Source organism: Callospermophilus lateralis, unplaced genomic scaffold (assembly GCF_048772815.1).
Source record: "Callospermophilus lateralis isolate mCalLat2 unplaced genomic scaffold, mCalLat2.hap1 Scaffold_63, whole genome shotgun sequence".
NCBI lineage: Eukaryota > Metazoa > Chordata > Mammalia > Rodentia > Sciuridae > Callospermophilus > Callospermophilus lateralis.
In genome coordinates, this window is record NW_027514713.1 from 11,088,911 (window position 1) to 11,102,571 (window position 13,661).

Here is a 13,661-nt window from a genome sequence, read left to right on the forward strand (position 1 = left end):
GGATTTTTTCCATCAGTGCTGATTGTTTTCCCTTTCTTTACTGCATAATAAATGTACATTTTTATTTCCTTTATTTAGGAAATTTTATATTTTAGGAAAAATAGCCCATATTACTATAATTTCTTCTTTCTTTGCTATAATTCAGTAATTTCATAGAAATACTCCAGAATACTTATGTTACATTAGTAAAAGAGTTTGATTCATACTGAACTCACATTCAAATCACTTATTTAATATCTTCTTTTGTTCATGTGTCCTCTTTACACAAGTGATTTTTGATCAGGATATGTATTCTAATCATCTGATGAACCTCAAAAACCAAAATATTAGTTTGGATTACCCCCCCATGCCAATTAATAAAACCCTCTATCATGTATTTTTATTTGACCACTCTTCTCTATTTTTCTGAAATACACTATACTTACAAACTTTACGTAATTTAGTATGTTTGTTACAAAGTTAGTATATACACATATATACCCATGTTTGTGTTATATCACTCAAACTCTAATTACTAATTGGATATTATTTAAACAAATCATAGATTATTAAGAGTTTAAGGAAGTTTTTTTTTCCTTCATGTCTTTCAATTATTTAATCACTTCATTATGTGATAAGTAAGAACCAGGTTTCAGAATGTACCATTGTCTGATTTAAGTGGGAAAGGAATGAGAATTAATATATCAGTTTACATGAGAATTTGGGAAGTATCTCTAAATTTACATCAATTATTCTCAACTCTAAGACTGAGTTGAATAGAGAGCACACTTCTTTAGCGACTAGCTCAGTTACACTGGTGTTATACACTAACAATTTTATATACGTACACATCTTTATTTATGACCCTTCCTCTCTAAAAGAAGTCAGTTGATAGCATTAAAGGATAAAATTAACACCAATTTATTGTTAAAGCATGCACTTTTATTACATCAAATTAACATTAAAGACAAAATTATTAAAATATTATCAAATTCTTGCAACATTCCACCGCTTAAAATTGGTGTTCATCTTTTACTTTTGCAGTTACAATATGAGTCATTAAATATGATGTGTCATGTACATGTTGGATATGTAATTGGATGTATTAATTCCAATACATTGAAATTGTATTTTTGATGAATATTGAAATGGTAAATTCAATGCTTGAGAGTATAATCTGAAAAATAATTATCCTAGACTCTTAATAGATTTAGTTTCCCAGGCTGGCCTTGAACTTGGAATTTTTCTGCCTCAGATTCCCAGATTTCTGGGGAACTCTTTTTTTTTTCACTTGGGAAAAATACTCTGCATACCATCTGTTCGTTGAAAAAATTATACTCATTGTTTTTCCACAAAAAAACCCCAACTTTCCACTCTGCTTTATTTCCTCTGGTTTTGATTAAACAATGTAAGAAATTAGAACAAAGAGGAAAAGGTTATATAGACTTTTATTGAAAGGTCATATTTCTGAAAACTAGTTCAATCTAATTTATAGCACCTTCATTATATAGAGAGTTAGGTGACTCTTTTTGTTGTATTATAAGCATATTATTTTCCTACCTTAGGGTTGATTGCCCTGTTCAGAATTTTTTTGAAACCAAACCAAGTTGATACTGCTAGAAGAAAATTTTGATGTATCTCCCCTAACAAAAAAATACTTTAAAAATACAGTTTACTTTAAAATGCTAAATAGATTAATTTCTCCAGTTTTACAATGACCTTACCATTGTTTCAAAAAAAGTCTTATTGTCACAAAGATGAATGGATTATGTCCAGGAAAATTTGCAACTATAGAATTAATGGAGTTTTTCAACCAATTTTTTTTTTAGCAGAATGTCCAAAGTTTCTAATTAAGGTCAGTCTCTGAGTAACATGTAAATTTATTCAATCTAATTTTGATGAATTTAGATACTACATAATGATTTACTATGCAGTGCTTCTACAAAGTTTTCAAGTTAAAGAGATTAATTGTCACTATATAAAATAACTTGTTATATGGAGTACCTGGTTGCAAATAAGTGTCTTTAGTCGTAATAACACAGGGTACTTCAATTATGAAATTGTGAAAACCATTGTTACTATATGAAGACTTTAATCTTCTTGTTCATTTTAAATTACTAATAGAAATTGGAACTGTTTAATAAATTTTATTGTAATTTTTAACCAATTTATATGAAGCATTAGATATAGCATTATTGTTTGCTAATTTTAACAAGCAATTATAGAAATTTAATTTAAATATTTTCAATTATATGCTATTAGAATTTCTACAAGGGGCTAGGGTTATTGCTCAGTGGTAGAATGTTTGCCTAGCACATGTGAGGTCCTGGGTTCTATCCTCAGCACCACATAAAAATAAATAAATAAATAAATAAATAAATAAATACATTGTGTCCAACTACGACTAAAAAATAAATATTAAAAAAATCAACAAAATTTAATAAATGAAGAAAATTTTAAAAGAATTAGAAATGGTCTTGATCCTCAGCAATTGTTAAATTTTAAAGAAACTAGATAGATAGATTCATGCATACATACATACATGGTTAAAGACTGTGAAAAACATGCACATATCTTTGTACCCCAAACCATTTGTCCAAACAAGAAGACATATTTATTCAAAACATTTGCTCCCTTTTTCATCATTTATTGAATTCTATCAACTAAAATATTATAAATTTAATTAAATTTCATAGGAATGTCTAACTGCATAATGCCATTTCAAAGGACCCACACTATACCCTGAGATAAAGGAGGAAAATATTTTTATATTTATTTTTAAGAAAAGAAATAGAGTGAACAACAGGCTCTATTTTGTGACTTCACATGCATCACCATTAATAGTCTCATTATTCATGAGAATATAAATAATTTCTAAGCATGCCTCATTGCATAACACCATAATGGTCCTTTTAAAAAGTGATGACTTCTTACAAAGGAATTAGTAATAATGTTCTTATTTTAACTCACTATTTATCAAATAATGTGTTTCCTGAATTGATACATTGTGACTACAGAAAATATCCACAGACATTGCCATATTGTTGAATTCTGTTAAAAAACTAGGAAATCTGGGTTAACAAAGTGGCTACTTAAAAGGCGCAGGGACTTCCAAACACACAGAAAATCAGATAAATTCTTTCCATGGTACAAACACATAGATAGTACCTTAGAAGAAAGTTTGAAATGATATAAATAATTTACCTGTATATAAGAAAATAATATTTGAAGTATGATTTTGTTTTATTTAGTAACATTATTTATGATATAAATGCTTTTTTGAAACTGGAATGGTATATTTATTATTCATTTTTAAAAGATCTTATTTTTACAAACAATCATTCAAGGACATAATAAATTATAAATCATGCTTAAGTTCTATTTGACTTTTATTCAGAAAAGATGGATCTCAAATTTTTAGTAACTTGACAAGTCTCTTCAGTCTTTCTCTGGTATTTTGGTTAGGACTGTAGCAGCACCTGATCCTTGACTATCAGCTCAGTGTGCTCTGTGACTGCCAGAGAAAACTGACTGACTGCTAGAGAAAACTTATTTTAAGGAACTTCCCAGACATATAAAAATGTGTTCTAAAAATACCACCTTTTGACATTTTGTAATCATGTAAATTTGATTCAGTGTTTATGGTAGCACCATTATCATGTTGCCATTGTCATAGTTCACATTCGGTACATTATAAAAATATGCAAATAACACACTTCACAATTAGTTCACAAGAACAATTAAGTAAAAATATATAGATATCTCTTCTTCAAGATCCAACTGTGTATTATATTGGGGTATTATAACATGAAAATATAAATAAGTAATCTAATCTACCCAGGATGTCTTTGGGAATTATTTTTATTCTGTTTTCCTGAGGGTATGGTGCATCATTAAGACAAAAATTAAATCAATTAAGTGAATTATTTTAATGTATGTGCTCAAAGAAATGAATAATTTGTATTTTTCTTAGTTTCTAAAACAGAAAATTTAGTTATTTTAGGACCTAATAATTACAAATAAACTATTCTAAGAAATGTGCATCTTTTTACTCTCTCAGGACTTTTTTATTGTTGTAAAAAATATTATTTTTCTACTTTCACAGTGGTTTAGAAGAATGTACTTAGTGGAAAAAATTAAACCACAATACTTTAACTTTTATACTAACAAGCTTAGCAACACAAAATGTTTTCACAAAATATCCTTATTTTTCTTGCAATTTTACAATGTAAAACAAATTTTCACTAGTAGTTTTCTGGTGCTTGTATAGATTTTATAGATATTCCCTTTCTTGGAGATTTAGTTTAAACACCTGATATGTAGATTATGTCAGGATATAAATGGTAATAACTTCCTGAGTTTCCAATATTTTTACCAGTGAAATTTAAATATCTTTGAACAACAGTCAAACTGTAACAGAAATAACTTTACTGATTTATTTTGAAGACATTTGTATTAAATTTTGTTATAATTCTATTCTTGGAAGAATTTGATATTATTTTAGAATATAAAGAAATTTTTGCTAATTTCCTACTATACAATGGCAACAGTTAATATGCTTATGAATGTATTAGGGTATATACTAAAGCATTTAAATACACATTATAAAATGGTAGAATACAGAATTACTGGTGTTCTGATTCAAAATATTTTACTTTCATATGAATTCACATTTGTAGAATTAAATTGTAGTAGAGGGGATGTGTTCAATGTTGATCTCATTCCACCTAATCAGAAAGAATAGGCTAAATTCATTTCATGATTCATAGGGTGGAGCAGATTTTGGTTACTGGTAATTGAGCAGGTAGAGTCAGTATTTTTCAGTGAGTCATGTCATTCTTTCCAGCTGTTCATTCCCTTGTTGCATTCTGAGCCCAGCTGGGAAAACTGCACCCATACACTTGATTGGCAGTGTCATGAAATGTGTTCTTAAACTTTTGCTCCTAGTGTTGGCTTACACATTTTTCTCAACAGTGAGAAACATGCTGCTTTTAGAAATGAGGTAGAACCTGCAAAAGCTGAGACAATGCAAACAGATTAAAAACAATGTCAATATCTTACAAGATATTTCTTAATTTTTCAATGCTTATTTTATTACATAGGATGCAGCTAGTATCTGTAGTTACAAGTGTATGTTCCTATACTTATAATTCCAATCATAAAACCAAATTTGGAGATATCAGTAATATATCAGTAACAACTGGTAAAGATAATTTTTGAAAAATAAATGGTAAGTCCTCACTAAGTTTCTAAGGCCATCCTTGGAAACTTAGTGAGGCCTTAAGCAAATTTGCAAAAGCCTGTCTTGAAATAAAAGATTTAAAAAAAAAAAACAGGTGAGAGGCTGGGGAAATATCTCAGTGGTAAAGTATCCCTGGGTTAAATACCCAGTACTCTCCCACCCCCAAATCTGCTTTTCTCTAAATAGTGTGATGTCTCCACACAAATTCCACATCTTGGAGGAAACAGCATAATCTGATGGACTACCTAGGTTCTAGGATTTGCTCTAGCAATGTTACTTTGGCAACATATCCATAGTCCCTTAATTTTAGTGCTTTACTTAGAGAAGAAATAATTAGGAAGCTATAGGGTTTCTAAAGCCAGTGTAGAGTTTATTTCTTCAATACACATTTAGGTAGTGAATGGAAAAGTTGAAAAACTGTAGGAATCATGGAAGCATTGTGGAAGTACCAGTTCTGCATATTGAGCTCATTATAACAAAAGGCCTGTATGTTTTAAGTTTGACTATGAGGAATGGGCCCAATATCCAGAATTGACCCTGCTGCTGTTTGAAATAGTGGTACTCCTGTTGATCTTTCAGAAAATTTTATTTCTTTAAAAATCCTATAATCAATTAATAAGCTCCTTGAAAAGGAGCAGGTCATGAAAATTCTGTTTGTGTTTAAACAATGACAAAATGTACAGATGTACTCAATATATAACTTTCTAACATGAGTCAAGAAAACATTTTTACAAGTGTCTTGAATTTCAAATGTCAGATCTCCAAGTATATCAGTTGAGACAAGATAATTGGAGATTTAAGAATTTTACCTAAAGGTCCAATTTTGACTTTGGGGGTTCTTTCTTTTCTTTTCTTTCTTTCTTTTTCTAATATTGGTCTGTTATTTATTTGGTTGTAGTGATATTATATCATTGTACATATTAACTTTTTTTCAGTGTACTTGTGTTTCATTATATTCTATCAATTAATAGTATTTTATTCATTTTTCTGCATTTACCATTACAAGAATATATTTGTTAATTGAATTGTGTGTATATTACACATATATTTTATTTATCAGAGCTATCGATGCTATAGGTTGTCATGTAGAAACACTACAAAGAAGACTAAGAAAATAACAGTATGAGCTATATTAGAGCATATTCAATGGATAAAAATGTGAGTTGGGCTAGGATGTCTAAAGTTCACTAGTGAGTAATTGCATGCAGTTTTATGAGATTTAAAAATTTTAACATTAATTAGAGACATTTTAGGGGCTCATTTTTCCCTGTGAACTGAGAGGTGATTACATTTACCTCCAAAAGGGTTTTTTCAAGGACCAATTATCTTGAAAGAAAAGAGAAAATTTGTGGAGTAACATGGAAGTACTAAGTAGGAGTGGGGGGAGGCTGAACAGAGAGATGACAGAGCCAGGCTGGACTTTGAGACTCCTAGACAGGGAGGGCTGTTAGCAGATGGTCACAAATATATAATTGCCTAATGATGACATACTACAAATCTGGCATATAGCTAAGTTTCAGGAACCTGAAAGAAATGAGTTTCAGTAATAATGTGGAGGAAGTAAGTTTTCAGAAATCTACAGATGGTTTTTGGTTTTGTTTGGTTTCTTTTTCTTTTCTTTTCTTTTTTTTTCTTTTTGTACCAGTGATTGAACCCAGAGGCACTTAACTTCCAAACCATATCTATAGTCTATTTAATTTTTATTTTGAAATGATGTCCCTAAGTCATGGAGGGTCTTACTAAGCTACTGAGGCTGGCTTTGAACTCGCAACCCTCCTGCTTCAGCCTCCCACGTTGCTGGGATTACAGAAATACACCACCAACCCTGGCTACAGATGTATTATTAAAAGGACTTTCTTTGATCAGGTTTTGTAGGGTTTTGTGTGATTTGTTCATATATTTATTTGCAGCATGTATGTGTAATTACTATATCTCATGAAACTGAGATTCACTAATTTTCTTTGAGATGTGAAAACTATAAAATGTATAGTTAGTAATTTAATTCAAGTTAATATAAATTAAATTCTTTATTAGCAAACAATAGCATTTCCCATAAAAAGTTTCTAAGAGAGAGATGGATGTGGTTTTTTACTATAGCATTTAGTAGGTAGTCAAGAGCAAAGTAAAATTGTGGGGAAAGTGGAAGTAGCATTTAACTTGCATAACTTGATAAAGTGGGAGTGTGTCTTAGAAAAAGTATCTAAACACAGCTGTATTCTCAAGCACCTTTTAACACTGTCCTTATAAATCCTCCCATTGCTGGTAACACGTCTGGAAGTGTCCAACGCTTTGCCACCATTATCTCACTTAATTCCACATTGATCCTGAGGTAGCATTGTTGTCTAGAGTTTGAAGATCAGGTTTCGGTGGCTTAAGAGGTTAAGTAACTTGCTAAAATTTACACAGCCAGTGAATGGGAACTCATTTAACAGGTAAAACATGGACTTAAAACCAAATGGTTTCTCTGGGTCATATGTCCTTATAGAACTGCAGCAGCTTCTAGCTGCATGCCAGAATATCACAGCTTGTCTTTAACCTGGCAAGATTCACAGTCCTTCTTTTAATTAGCTAATTATAGACTTTCATTTTTCTAAATTAGCTGTTCTCACTCCTTAGGGGTGTGGAACCCAGAGAACTGTCACTGACTCTGCTCTGGAGACCACCAGGTCCCTGCTGAAAAAAAACTTACACAAAATTTATCATGTTTAATCCTCTTCCTTTAACTATAATTTCTTGACAATGAAGGTAAATTTAGGCAGAAACTAAATACACGATGCATAATGTTTTCTGTGTCATTTGCTTCTATATGACTTCATATTTTGGCAAAAGCCTGGGGTTCATGTCAGACCAGGTTATTTTATTTAAGATATGTGAAAGAAATTAACTGTGAATCATTATTGAACAGCAGTACATTACAGTTTTAAAAAGTACACACTTGAGTAAGACACCTGGGTTAAAAATCTCATTTCTACCAATCATTTCGAGTGTAACTTTGGACAAACTACTTCAATTGTTTATACTTCAATCTCTTAATCTCTTAAATTAGGGAAACCCTCTTCATAGGATACATGTAAAGTGCTTAGAAAAGGATGTGGCATATAAGAAGAATTGTAAAATAAATTAATACTGTTGAGTAGCAGTAGTAATAGTAGTAATTTTATTAATGCAATTAGTGAAAAAAATGCATTCTAGAAACTACTTGTATCTCAATAGTAAACTCTATTATGTATCATATTTCAAGTATAACATCATCACTACATAATTATTATTATATATACAATTATATACTATAATAATTATGAATATATTATATATACTTATGTAATATAACTAATATTATTATAAACAACAAGTTTGTGCTTCAACAAGTCAAACAACTCATTCTAGCCATGCCCCTAAAATCTCAGTGATTTTACCAATGCAGATTTAATTATTGCTTGGGCTGGACTCTCCAGTGTGGGTTGGAGAAAGATAGCTATCTAGGTTCCACCATGTGCTTTCACATATCCTTTGTTCTCCCTCAGAGAAAGTACAAACATGTGAAGTTTCTAAAGTTACCAACAAGAAGAAACTTATCACTTTATTCAGGTATTTTTTTCCCTTTGCTTTTGCCAAATCAAATCACATAGTCACACCTTACTTCAAAGAAGAAAAGGATGACATTCAGTCTGTAGCAGAAGAAGGGCTTTTGAAAAACAGCCCCATGACCTCACCCTGGGAATGAGCTCATCTTCTTTCTTGCACTGTGATCTTAGGTGCATAGCCACTGACATTCACCCAGAGCTTTCTAATGAAATTAATATATACCAGGAACCAGTTAAAATGCTTCAACTCATAATTTGAATATGTGTTTTTTTAAATGGTCAGGTTGCTGTAACCGAACATGAAAATATGAATGAAAAATGGAAATTCTCCAAAAGGATTCAGTACTGGCAGAGCACCTCTTAGCACTATGATGGCATGAGAAACCTTTCCCCACCGCCATTGCTTACAATATGTGCATAATTGCTATGAATATTTTTGGATTATTTTTATTGAAATAGTTTAAGTGGGTATAGACTTACAGCTACTATGAAGAAGAAAATGAACTAATTATTCACAATGAGTTAAAATGAAGATAGATTGCATCAAATTTAGGTGATGATCTACTTTTCATCCCTGTAAAATGAAGAATCATAAGCTATGCACCTTGTAACTGAATCTCTTCATGGAAAATGAATAGGGCATGGCAGAGTCAATCTGTTCATTTCAGCTATATTAACCAGCCATGAGAATTCCTGCACTGTCTCTCAGAGTCAATATACAACAAGTCGATGACCTTAATGAACAGATTGTCCAACAGTTAGTGAGACTCACTGAAGTGTAAATGCAAAGATTGTGTTTTGTGTGTTTTTAAAGTAATTATTTTTGGAATTTATCTTATTATCACATTTGATAATGTATTTAGAGAAATTAAAAATTCTTTTAGCACAGATATTGTAAATTATAAGGAAGAAATTAAAATTATAGGTCAAGAAATATTCCAACTGATCTTAAGCAAGTCAAAAATATCAACCCAGTCATAGAACAATAATTTAAACATTAAGCAACCTTTTCATTTTTAGGATTTACTATTGTAGAATATTTATAAGGAGAGAGTAAACAAAGGTAAGAATAATTTCATTGTGAAAATGAGTGTATATTTGAGAGAATTTTTTTAAGACATTTTAATCTAATTACTAAAAGGTATTGGTTTGGTAAATTTCTAATGGCATGCTGCAAATACTTGTGAGAATTATGAGACCATGACCTTAAAATAAGTGAATCTCCGAACTGTTTCTGTTTCATGAAGAGTCCAAGGGAAACCTTCTAATTCCTAACTCTGCGGTTGAAAATTTAAATTTCCTGCATCTCTATCCTGAAGTATTGCCCTAGCTCATAATTGGTCTACTTATTTCTACTCATCCCACCTACAGTTCATTTTCAACACTTTAGCCCCAATTTCTCTGATATATAAATTAGAGAATACAATTCCACAACTCAAGCCTTCAATAATCTCCATTTCACTCCAAAGCAAAGTCTTTCTCACAATCTACAAGGTTATACACACTCTCACTCTTTCTGTCCTTGTCTCCATTCATGCCCTTACTACCTCTCTCTGCTCCAGTCAAGCTGGCCTCTTTGCTATGCCAGGAACATCTCTTCCTCAGCATTTGGTGTGTGCTGTTGTTTTCCTCAATACTTTGTAATCCATATTGTTTTCTACTGCACCAAAATATGTTTCAGTCCTTTCTCAAAAGCACAGATAGCCCTTTACAGACCACCCTCCCAAACCATTTCCTATTCTCCTTACCAGGTTTATTTTTTAATAGCACTTGTTACCATCTAAAATAGTCTATGTATCCCACCCACCCACTTGCAATCTCATTTCCCTAAAATATAAGATCTATAAGAATAAGATGTGTTGTCTATGATGTTCAATGCAATCTCTCAAACTTGGCTAATGCTAATATTCATTCTTGAATAAATGTTTTTGCTTGAGATTCAAGGAGTTAAAAATATTTTCTTCACTTGATTAAAAAATTTATATTTTAAATGAATAGAGATATCAACTTCAGATAGCATAATTACTGTGAGAGTTGTAAGATAGATAAAAATAAATACAGAGATGTTAAGAGACAAAATAATATGGAAACATGAGTGTCTAATAAGTCTTTTAAACCATCATAACAGAATTTATCAAGTCAAGGGCCCTGTCACCTGGAGTGTATAATGTGATGGGCCAAGTGTATGCTGAGCCTTATGCTGAGCCCTAGGGTATACCATGCATGTCTTTCCAAATAGTCACTTTAACCCAAAGATATGAGATTTTGCTTAAAATGGGCCACTGGAAGATAAGTTCTAATCGTTCTTGAATGTTTTCTGTATTAGGGAGATAATTTGTTGGAAAGATTAGAGAGACACTGCTTTAGCACTACCTATGTTTTAGAGATGAATTGGATTTACTTCATTAAATGTTTATTTGATTACTTACTAAGTGCCACAGTACGGCTGCAGCAAAATAACCAGGGGGTGACGAGCAACTTGTGTACAGTGATACAGCAGGAGTGGGAGCCATTTATTGTAGGACAGGAGCGGTATATACATTCAACACAGCTTATCTTAATTAACATAAACTAGATACAGCAGTCAAATAATAAGGAATCTCCACACTTAATGGCTTGCTGGTGCCATCTCACAAACCACTCCCCCTGGCAAAATGCCAGGTGCCATCCTGACTTGTTTACAGACTCTAACATTTCCCCCTTTTGTTTGATTTAAATAACAACCATAGTGGTTTTTACACAAACACCATAAATAAGCTGCTACAAGCAGAAGGGGGGGATACAAAATGCCACAATACCAAGCCAATTGATGGCTCCATGCAAGAAGCCCTTGGAAAAATTATACCAGCAATGACACCGTTAGCAAAGATACCGAGTTACAATTTGTTGTAGATTACAGTTTGTTGTCTCAGTCCAGGTAAAGCATTGTCTCAATAGATTAACTCACAGTCCAGGTAAGTAACAGTCCAGGTAAGTTCTGCAGGCAGCTAGCTTGATCCGAAGTCTCGTCTGGTTCTCAGCAACACTGGAAATTCTTCCACCTTTGTCTTCACTGGCATTGGGACAAAAGCAGGAACTCTGGATGGCTAAAGAAAATCCTGTAGTATTCCAGCAGGCGCTAAGAAAACAACCATTGAAAATGACCAAACATCAGGGATGCTTGTAGTGTCTTCTGCCGGCTGTAGTGTCCAGGGCAGCCCCAGATGGCTCTGGGGAGTGTCCCGGACTCAAACTGCTTCCAGGCACAGGGAGCAAGAACCCGCGAGACTGTGCCTCCAAGTCAGGTTTGGATTTGGGCTCTAGCAGTGGTGTCCCGCTCCCTGAGTGGGGGTGGGGAAGAGCCCACTGCTGATGATTGGAAAGTCCTTGATACGCCATGACCAACTCGCGCATGTGGCAGCCTCCAAGCAGCTTCACATATACTCCAGTAATGAAAAGTATTTAGTAGTAGCCTTTTGTAATACTTTTTTTGATAATCTTTCCTCCTCTGAACTTTTTTCTTTTTTCTGACTATAATTCCTGAGCTTCCATCAACACATGCCCTAACTGCTCTTGGTTCCACTGGGGTGCCTTCTTTCCTTAGTAATTTATGTAACACCCCTTCTATATTTTCATCACAAAGACAATACAATACACCAAGACAAAACAAGACACAAACATACTGCATCAATCTTCATTTTCTCAAAATGGCCATTTTTCCTCTCACCCTATCTGCCTAGGGATGAGCAGATTTGCTCCAATCCTATCTAGGGACAGGCAGCTTTGTTTTCGTCACTTACCCCTGAGTGTCCTGGGTCTCCCAGTATGGGACACCACCTGCTGTAGTCCGGCTGCAGCAAAATAACCGGGGGGTAATGAGAAACTTGTGTACATTGATACAGCAGGAGTGGGAGCCATTTATTGTAGGACAGGAGCAGTATATATATATACATTCCACACAGCTTATCTTAATTAACATAAACTAGATACAGAAGTCAACCAATAAGAAATCTCCACACTTAATCGCATGCTGGCGCCATCTCACAAACCACTCCCCCTGGCAAAATGCCAGGTGCCATACTGACTTGTTTACAGACTCTAAAGTTATTAGAAAACCATTACTGAATTTGCTAGATTTCTTTTATTACTTCACTTCCTTGTATAGCATTTGTTAAGGATAGATTGGCTCTAAATTATCAAGTTCCTAGAACAATGTCATACACATACTAAGCAATAAATGTTTAATTTATTCTTCCATATCTGTCTGCCTTTCTATAGTAGGATCCCTATGTTCAAACAAATATTTTCACTTTCTCAGTATTATATTTCTCTTACTGTTGATGTATAGAACTGCATAGAAATCTTTTATTATTTGTAATTTTACATAGCAAAATAGGGACTTTGTTGTGATGTTCAATGCTTTCAGGCTTATAAGAAAGTTTGAAAACTATAGAGTAGGCAAGAAAATCTAATAAAAGTCAAAGACCATAAATATTTTATATAGTTGGGGCTTTAACATCCTGATGTCAACATGGCAATGGTGGAAACCCTGTGCCAAGGACATCATCTATATAAATCTTAACCCCCCCCCAAAATTCTGTCAGCCAGTTTGGCATAAAAGAGTAAGTATAGACAATAAAGATAAATTCTCTGAGTTCCAGCTTTGTTACTCTAACCATATTACTTTGGGTAAGATATTTAATCTTCCTATGACTTGATGTCCCTATCTGAGGGAGATTAATGTTTATACACCATAGAATTTCACTGAGTAAATATCTGTACACATTCTAAAGAGTGTCTGCATGTACTATGTTAATAAGTAGACTTGGCATTCACAGACTCTTATGGGTCCCAAATTACCAGATAAGGTTCTTGTT